This window comes from Nymphaea colorata, chromosome 4 (assembly GCF_008831285.2).
Source record: "Nymphaea colorata isolate Beijing-Zhang1983 chromosome 4, ASM883128v2, whole genome shotgun sequence".
NCBI classification, from domain to species: domain Eukaryota; kingdom Viridiplantae; phylum Streptophyta; class Magnoliopsida; order Nymphaeales; family Nymphaeaceae; genus Nymphaea; species Nymphaea colorata.
The window spans coordinates 16074338-16084110 of record NC_045141.1 but is presented as its reverse complement, the minus strand read 5'-3'; positions in this window follow the sequence as shown (position 1 = coordinate 16084110).

The window sequence follows — 9773 nt, the reverse complement described above, 5'->3', positions numbered from 1 at the left end:
TTAGTTGTCCATGGAACCACCGACATGACTAAGCTACTTGTATGTTGCTTAGATGACAAAAATGTACTATTTCATCAGGAAAAGCCATGACCCCAAGGACAGGAACGAGAAAATATAGTCATTTTAGAAAAAGATGAAAATGTAGTCATTTTAGAAAAAGATGAAAATACCCTTCACATGATCAAATGGTAGTTGGAAGTCGATTCGAAGTAATAAGGGTCGTCTTCATTGAGAGGCCTTTTTTACTTTTTGGTATTTTTTACGTTTTAAAGGGCAAAACTGTCATTTAGGATAATTTTTTTACGTGTTACCCTAGCGTCACACACCTCTTTACGTGAGAGTGAGTTGTGCGCCCATATAGACCTGGGCGCCAGCTGAGCCATCGGTGGTTACCTGGTACTCGTACTCGGTCCGGTAAGGACCCGGGTTCAAGGTGGAAAAACCTGACCGGAACTCAAGCTTCGAACATCGAGCCAGCCCATACCCATATAGACCTAGGCGCCAGCTGAGCCATCGGTGGTTACCTGGTACTCGTACTCGGTCCGATAAGGACCCGGGTTCAAGGTGAAAAAACCTGACCCGAACTCAAGCTTCGAACATCGAGCCAGCCCAGACCCATATAGACCTGGGCACCAGCTGAGCCATCTGTGGTTACCTGGTACTCGTACTCGGTCCGGTAAGGACCCGGGTTCAAGGTGGAAAAACCTGACTCGAACTCAAGCTTCGAACATCGAGCCAGCCCAGACCTGGTTCTTACCGGGCTGCGTTGGGCCCGTCTACACCCTTATAAGCCTAGAAAAATGGTTGGAGTTGGGATGTTTTGAAAATTTTTTAGAACAAATGTTTTTCTTAGTCTTTAAATCTTTTTAAGGATTTTTTTGTCTCTATAATTTTTTTTAATTAACTAAAAACATTTTGGTCATTAAGCATATTAGTGCAAAAAAAATGTACACCTGCACATGCATGTGCATGTCTACTTAGTCTTGAATGACGTACGAGTCCAAGAAGGTCTAAAAATCAATATATTTCGAGACTTCCCACTTATTTACGAAAGATCGGCCACCACAACACCAATAATAACAACAATAACTCAGACGTTCGTTATGTAGACAAGTAAGGGAAACCTTCAAACGTCTCAGTATAAGCACAATTAAAATAAAAATAAATAAATCAAATCGGCCTGGTGAATCGGCCAAAGCGATTGAATTGAAACATCCATATTCATGGATCTTCTACGAAGTATTATTACAATATAATTACTCTTTAACATGAAATAACACAAAATTAATTAAAGATAAAAAGCTTTTAAAACAATAAAAAATAATAAAATACAGTAATAATATATACGACCTTGTAATTTGTCCAGCACCTTCCTGCCTCAGGTAGGACTTCTGCCTGCATTATAAGTTTTTCATATATATAATTATATGTATATATAATTATAATGAGCACGCGTTGCAAAATTTGGCGATGCACGTGATAGCTTGCCACCGAGGTGTTGATTTTTAAATAATTATTTTTCTGGTAGGTATTTTTTGGAGATGTCAATTCCAATTATTGTAGGGACACTCATGCAAGTTGAATGAAGCGCATAGTTCTAACATAAAGTTATTTGGCAACAGTGGTCCTACATTAATAGGGACGTATCTATCTCAAAAATCCAGGTACATTTATCAAACACTAAAACTAATATTTCAAGAATCCAATAAATATTAAATGGATGTTCACAAAGTGTCCTCATTACCAAACCACCTAAATAAACAAAGGGTGAAAGTTTATGTTTTAGAATGAAATACTCATCATGCTCACTTATAAGAAGTATGGAACCATGAATTCATGGTAAAAGCGATTCGTTTTTTTATCTTTAGAGTGGTTTTTTTTTCTCTCTCTCTCTTTTCACACATGTAACATGAAGTCTTGAACCACATGTTCTAAGATAAGACTCTTGATATGTTCAATATTTTTAGGAAATGAATATGGCAGCTGTTGATAACACGGTAGAAAATGAAAGAAGAAGGCACAAAAGGACGAGGAAAGCTAAAGCCGAAAGGGGAAAGAAAAGCTGAGGCACCTTAGAAAGTTAGGAGAAGGACAGCCCCACTTCAACAAGTTGGTGGTGAAAGAAAAGGACCTGAAGTTAGAGATGGATGATCATAGCTTGAAAATTCAACTTGCATTTCACCTTGTACACCCATCTTCAAAAATGAGTGGTGTGGAGATCGCCGTGGACGATTAATTTTTCCGTCATGTATGACTTATTTTCCGGCCAGTTGCCTTGGAGTTGATCCTTGTCGCTTGATTAATATGTCAACGTAGGGTGATCTTCATCCGACTCCACTTAAGGGGTCGTTTGGCGTCACCCCAAGATTCATGGAACCATTGTACAAATGTTTCATGAACATACTCGTATTAAAGCAGATGCATAAAACATTCATGTGATGTTCCTAATGTCAAACAACCTCTAAAATGATCAGAGCGAGTAGTTCATTCCACCGCTACTAAGGGAATCCTGCCCCCCATGTGTCCGACCCATGGATTTTTATAGAGCATGCTTTAGGACATTTTATAATATAGAAGTAGACCGCACTGAAACATAACAGTGACCACTATAAAACTCGAACCTGAATCTTTAGAGGAGTTAGACCACCTTGCTGCCGAGTATGTTACCACTTCTTGGAATAGTGAAGCCACTTTCTTAATATCACAATCAGACATGTTTATGAGCCAATCCAGGCCTTACCAAGTGAGGTTCTGGCCCTCCTCACCTTACTTTCATGAGGGCTGAGTTGATGTTAGAGGGTGCGTCGAGTTTGGAGAGTGAATTGCGTGCACCACAGCGTTTGGCTTCGTCGGTCGAGTTTGAACTTGTCGCTTAATGACACGAGCCCCCCTGGCCCACCAGCAAGGGCTTACATCATGAGGGAGGGAGGTGCCCTCGACGTGGAACCTTCTCATTTGATAGCATAACATGCATCCTGATAAGCCTATCCACTAATTCTTGGCCCCTCTCTCCTGCGAGGCTTAAATGGCCGAGGGCTCAATTATTTTGATTAAGAACCTGGGCCACCTTGAGATGCATTTCTACATTCATCCATGGATCCGACAAGATCTGATGGATAATATCATTTATAATCTGGCCCTGTGGAGCAAGTCGTTTGCTTGGACCATTCATTACCCTTTGTGGCTCTTTATGCCAACATTTCATGTCACCTTCAATGTGGCTCCAGCTCCAATGTGTTGATAGAAATTTCAAAGGGGAAACCGACAGCTATATATATATATATATATATCTATCTTAGAGATGTTTAATTACATGCTTGCTTCTAATTAGCAGGTTAGCAAGCAAGTCCAACATTTTTTTTGTTGTGTGGGCCGAACTATAATTTTCAAATTTTAAGAGGAGCCAAAATATAAATTTCTAATTTTTTTTGTATAAGTTAAACTAAAAGTTTAAATTTACATACCAATTTTTTATTAAAAAAAAAAAACCTGAGAGAGGGCCATGGCCCCTGCCACCCCTTGCCTCCGCCCTTCGGTGGAGCCATGATTTTTTGACTAAAATAACTTGAGTCACGGGGCCAGCCTGATGTGGGCACCGCATGAATCAAAATTTCTGATGGGACCCCAAATTAGCTTTGCTACTACTCATGTAATACATGCTTAGGTTTGGCCTACTATAGTTTTAAAATTTTAATAAGAGCTGAAATATGATTTTTTAAAATATTTTACATAAGTTAAATTAAAATTTTTAAAAAGTACATATAAAATTTTGACTTTTAAAAATTGTGAGGGGCAGTTGGTGCCCCCTGCCTTCATCTGGAACATGGTAATAGTTACTACTTAACATGCTAGCCTATACAATTTGAGTCTATTCGAATGTTGACCCATATAAAACTGAATCGCAGAGGACTCAATTTTGGATCGGCCAAATAGGCCGGATCAATTGAATCAGCTATGGTAGCCCGATTCTATACTGTTTCATTCCTCATTAATTCTAACTACGACTCAAAAACTTTATGAAATAAACTTTATTGATGTTTGTTAAAATCTAACGCATGTTGTTTATTTGTTGTTATTATTTTGTGTTCGTAAACTACACTTTTTTTAATTACATTTACTTGACATTTATTTGTTACTTAAAAGATATGTTCAATTTCTTCATCAGTTTATAAGCATAGACTATAAAAATTTGTGACTTACCTTGCACAAATTGCCTAATAGACATGCTGACTATGATGCTCAGTGTTGTGCTGACGACACATTCTTAATTTGACTTCTGTGAGTGCTAACTATTCATTTAGACTGCAAATAATGGCATACACAACACTCGAGTTGAAAGGTGTACCATATGACCACCATGATCCTAAAACAGTCCTGAACCTTGAGGGCATGAGACGGGGTGGTTTCACATATCGAAACCATTAAACTACCCAACTACAACATGGTAGTCAACTGGCCGAAATCTGTCTTCAATAAGTTTGTCAACTATGATTTGAAATCTTGTAGCTTCCACAGTGAACTCATTTTATGGGTATGAATTAACTCCTTAAAAAACTGGCAAATTGAATTAAAACTTGGTTTCCCCAAATTTTTTTAATTTACATATTGGTTGAACCTCTCAAGCATTATTTATTTATATATGGTGCCTCTTAATCATTTTGTTATATGCTTGAAGGGGCTAAGATTTTTTTGAATTAGCGTCAGTCAACTAAACATTTCTGGTTCTGCCACTAACAAACCTCAAACCATCATGCATTACAATTGTAATGTTGATGCAAGGCTGCACAATGAGTTGAGTACGCAACTCGAGTGCTTCTTTGGTAGGCTAGGCTCGAGCTCGACTCATTTGGTTAAGCTAGCCAAGCTTAAATGTTCAAATTATGCAAATTATGCACAGCTTTGCTAAGCTTTCGAGCTGATGGTTTGAAGCTCGGCTCCTTGAGCTCATCTTGGGCCTGCTAGGACTGCAGCCAAGTTCAAGCTAATGCAGATGGGTTAGAAATAAGCTCATTAGCTGCTCTAGTTGGATGAACAATTCGAGTAAGCTGCTAGCTTTTAATAGACTTTTGCAAAAAAAAAAAAAAAAAAAACATCTAAACAACAGTCCACTACAAAGCCAAAACCGTCATGAATTATACAAGTTACTTCTTTCAACTCCAAAATAGTGTCTATTACCTTTTTGCAGTATAGAAAAATAATGCTTAATGAAATTAAACTCAACGTCAAGCTTTCACCAACCTGCTAGCTTGACCAGGTTTTGTAGTTCAAAAAAATAGCACCTATACCCATAAAAATCAAACGACAAAGCTTTCATCCTACCACCAATTCGATCAGCTATGCTAGCCCTTTGAAGCTTTCATTTTCTTTCTTACTTAGGAATCTAACTATTGATTGCAAGATCTCACAAATTTAAGCACCGACATACCCAAAATGTTCAAATTTACGAATCCCAAAGGAAACTGACAATTTTTCCGTGTATAAATCAGATTTTATTTAAGGCATTTCATAATTAGTGGTCTTGGCTTTATTACCTTAACTTAATCTAAAATATACAAAATAAAATATATATATATATATATATATATATAGAGAGAGAGAGAGAGAGAGAGAGAGAGGAGGGACCATATTGCATGAATAAGTTTGGGAGGAGGACATGTGCCTTTTTGTACAAAGAGCACGTGTATACACTATACATGGATGCCTTTATATAAAAAGGTATAATAATTGTGATAGAACATGACCACTAGGCCCATGATTTTAGCAGCTTTCTTCATCCAGTCGTCCTTCGGTAGTCCCATTTCAAAAGCAGTCCTTTTCATTTTTAGGTTTTTCCCAAATCCAGGGATTCATTTCTTTACAATGACAAATTCATCCTTGAGATCATCCATTGATAAAAAAGGTAAAAAAATAGAAGCGTAGTAGAAAGGAAAATTCAACGCATGTGGATAACGGTCTAAATTAATTGGCAAGGTAAGGTTTGGAAAATATGCATTAAAAAATTATGTCAGCATAAATAACTGAAATTTTGATGACATGGATGTACGCAGCTAGGCATCTGAGTATCCGAGGGGCTTTCAGGTACCTAGCCTAAGTTGGGCCCGGCTAGCCTATGCCCGAGCATGGGCTTAGTTTGACTCGGCAAGGGAATATATATAATATAAAATTATATTTAATATAGTTTTATTCATTTTTTCACTATACATATTTATTTATTAAATATAAATATTTTATTCTTTTTTACTATATGGACCTACATACAACCACCTCCACCAATGAAAAAAATTATATTAAAAAAATAAATTTTTTTAATTGTTCTATGTATTTTTTGAATTTGAATTCAATTAGCCCTTTGTTCCTGAAAAAAATCCTGGTTCCGCCCCTGCATATAAGCAATGGTGGAGTCAGAAAATTTTTGTTGAGGGACACTAACAGATCTATCGTTTAGGTGATGAGTGATTGCAGGGCACTGACTCAAGTATGTTATGGGCCTTACATGCAGCTAAACCTAACTGAACCTAACTCCAGCTTAATCGCAATGCAAGGTTTTAGAGGCTGGCATGGCAGTGGCCCACGCCAGTCACACATTTGCTCTGCTACTGCAGATAACCTACTCTTTTAGTACTTAAGATTGTGTTTGATTACCACAGATTTGAGATTTACAGTTTTACGGTCTAGCCCTTGCATTGGACCTTAAAACCATACTTTTTGCAGCATATCGTGAGAGATCCAAGTTAGGGGTTGATGCTGATTTCCGCTATTGTTGATTTCAGATCCCCTCGGATCTGAGAGCCGAAGGAAATCAAACGCAACCAAAGAGAAAGAGAGTGGAGCAAAAGCATGATTACGGGTAAAAATGTTGTTTTTCTTTGTTCCTAACCAACTTGGGCTAGTCATTAGCACAAGCCATTTAGATGGTGAAGGGTAAAAGGATGGATTTGTCTTTACATAACAAATGAAGATCATGAAGTTGGAAAATAAGAAACATGAAGGATGATATTGAAAACATCAAAAAGGTCTTCAACTTTAACAATTTCACCTACCACAGCCACTTATGATGATGGAAGAAACTGACCCAATGTGAGAATGATTGGTATTCTTTTGTTAGTTCTCTGCAGCGTTTGCAGGAGTCACTTGTTCTTGGCTTTTGTACTGCTCTGCATTGCTTTAATGGGCTGTCCTAGTGGACCCTTTTCATGACAATCTTTTTGTCATGTGCTATGCATTAAACTAGTTGCTTCAATTTGCTAGGTTTCTTGGCTGCTAGCCAATGCTTAAGAACTTCACATTAAATATGAAGCTTGGGTTTAAGTAAAAAATGATAATTTTTTTGCTTAGTTCTTAGCACATGAAAGCATGTGAAACAAATGCACATGTCAAATGTGCAGGGAAGATTCTAATATGTTATTGATCACCTCCTTCTTTTGGAATTATCAAATATTTTGATGCAAGAAGGCAAATGTACCAAACGATTCACATTTATTCTTGAGCTCTTTTTCTTTTTGCTATTTTTGAATATTTAAACACCAAGTTGCAGATATAAAGAAAGTTGGGGAGAAACACTGTTGATGTGCTTTTCGTCTACTTTCATAATGTTTGCCCCGCGGGACATAGAGTGGCTGGTTGGTGACACACTGGTAAAAGTTCGGTTATCAATTCGATTCCTATGAGTGTTATTCATTTGGATTGCAAACAATAGATGCACGACACTTTAATTTGATGTGTTTTTTTGTCTTCAAGTCACAAAGCAACTTTGAACTCTAAGGATAGAGAGAAAAGAGACCTCAATGACAAAGAGGTTCCTTCGGAAATCATTCTTTCTTTCTTATAAAAGTCGGTTTGTAGACTGAAGTGATGAAGCTGTAGATTTGTCGAATGGGTTGATTCATCCATTCAACTCATGAATTGGTTGTCAACGGAACAAAAAAATACAAAAAATCATTTAAAAAATAATTAAAAACAAAAACCTTCAAAAATTAATGGTCGACACATGGCATCGACCATTAAATCGAATTAACTTGCCAGCGATTCAGATCGAATCAACCGATTCAGACTGATTTTATGACATCACGTTATCTAAATTTTGTTTTTCCTTTTTCTAGATGAATCTAGGGGCGGGACCAAGAGGCTCTGGCCCTCCCTTAAATTTTGAGGAAAAAAATTTCATACAGCCGCATAAGATGACAATAGCGCACTTTTCTTTTTCACTCATTTTTTCTTTTTTTCATTTTCTCCTTCGAAGGAGACTTATATGGACCAGACTGGAAATTGATGGCTGTGCCAGCATGAATCCAATTCAATTATTTGTGTAGGTAAGCATATCAAAATTCAACCCATTTGTACCAATATCCAAAGCTGCTGGGGGTCGATCTACCAGGCTCTTCCCACCTGCAACTGCAACTTGGCACTACTCATAAATAATGCAACAATGCACCACGTTCTGCAAAAGAACAAGCCCACTGTAAGAGAAAATGATTATTAAAATCGGATCTTATCAATTATCAGTCCATGTTGCCCACCTGACATAGCACAGTTGGTCGGCTTGAATGTCACACATACAACATGCGGTTAGTTTCATTCTTGTGGGTATTACTATTCTGAATTGCAAACTGTGGCGTATCATTAGGACCACCCAAGTCTCAAACGAACCCCAGATCCCTCAGAACTGGAAGAAAGAAGAGTGGCTTCACCTCTTGCAAACCAACAATTATCAGCTCATATCAGCCAATACTCATCAGATCCCAAAACAGTCCAACGAATTCAGATCCTGCTGCCACTGCTGCATGTTTCAATCCGTCGGCCTGAGTTCTGCTCGCTGCTGCCTGAGTCATGCTGTTCTGCCTGGAGAGGAAGAGAAAGAAGGTAGGGAGAAATGGGGGAGCCGACAAAATGGAAATCTATTGAGAACAAGTTCCGATGACAAGGCAATGAAAATATAATTCAGCTTCCTCACATTCATAGAAGTACGAAACTTCAAAATTAAAAGAAATTATTTACAGTCTGTTCCATGTTATATTTATTCCTTGGTAATAAATTACAAACGGACGCCCGCATACACATATATTGTTTTAATAAATTTAGATTTTAACGGCACAACCGCGCCCATCGGCTCTTCTTACTAGAATAGAGGAGTTTCACCCTGGGTAAATGACGCAATACAAGAGTAAAGAAAGCGTCGTCATATAAGAACAAAGAAAATAACATAATCCTCTGCCAAATTGAATCCGCCTTAAATCTAAAATTGGTTTTAGTTTGTTATTCAGTTTAAATCATATTTGTTTCGAGAACCTCAGCTGGAATAGGGTTTTATTTGTTGCGCAAAGTACACACTGCGAAGTTCCTGCTGGAGCGCTGATTAGTATATTGAAAATACTTTTTCATTATTTTCTTGCATTTAGTTCATTTAATTTTCATTTGACCATAGAGGTATACCCATATCTCAACATACCACAAAGTTGATTTTCAATACATCACACTAGCAATCCATGCCAATACCATTTGTTGTGATTATATTTCAGAGATCAATCTCCCAGAAGTTTAGTCGCAGAAGTGTGATGTACATGAATAAAAACTTTAATATTGGTGCCTGGATCAGTTTCACCTTGTGTTGTACAACTGCAGTTTCATAAAATATTGTATTTGAAAAAGTTTATTGTTGAAATTCTCGAACCTCAAACCATTTAATGGTGCATTTCTGGGTTTTGAACGTTTCATATAAAGATTTTGAAAGTAGGCTCAAAAAAAAAAAAAAAAGGATTTGTCCAATGTAAGTGACC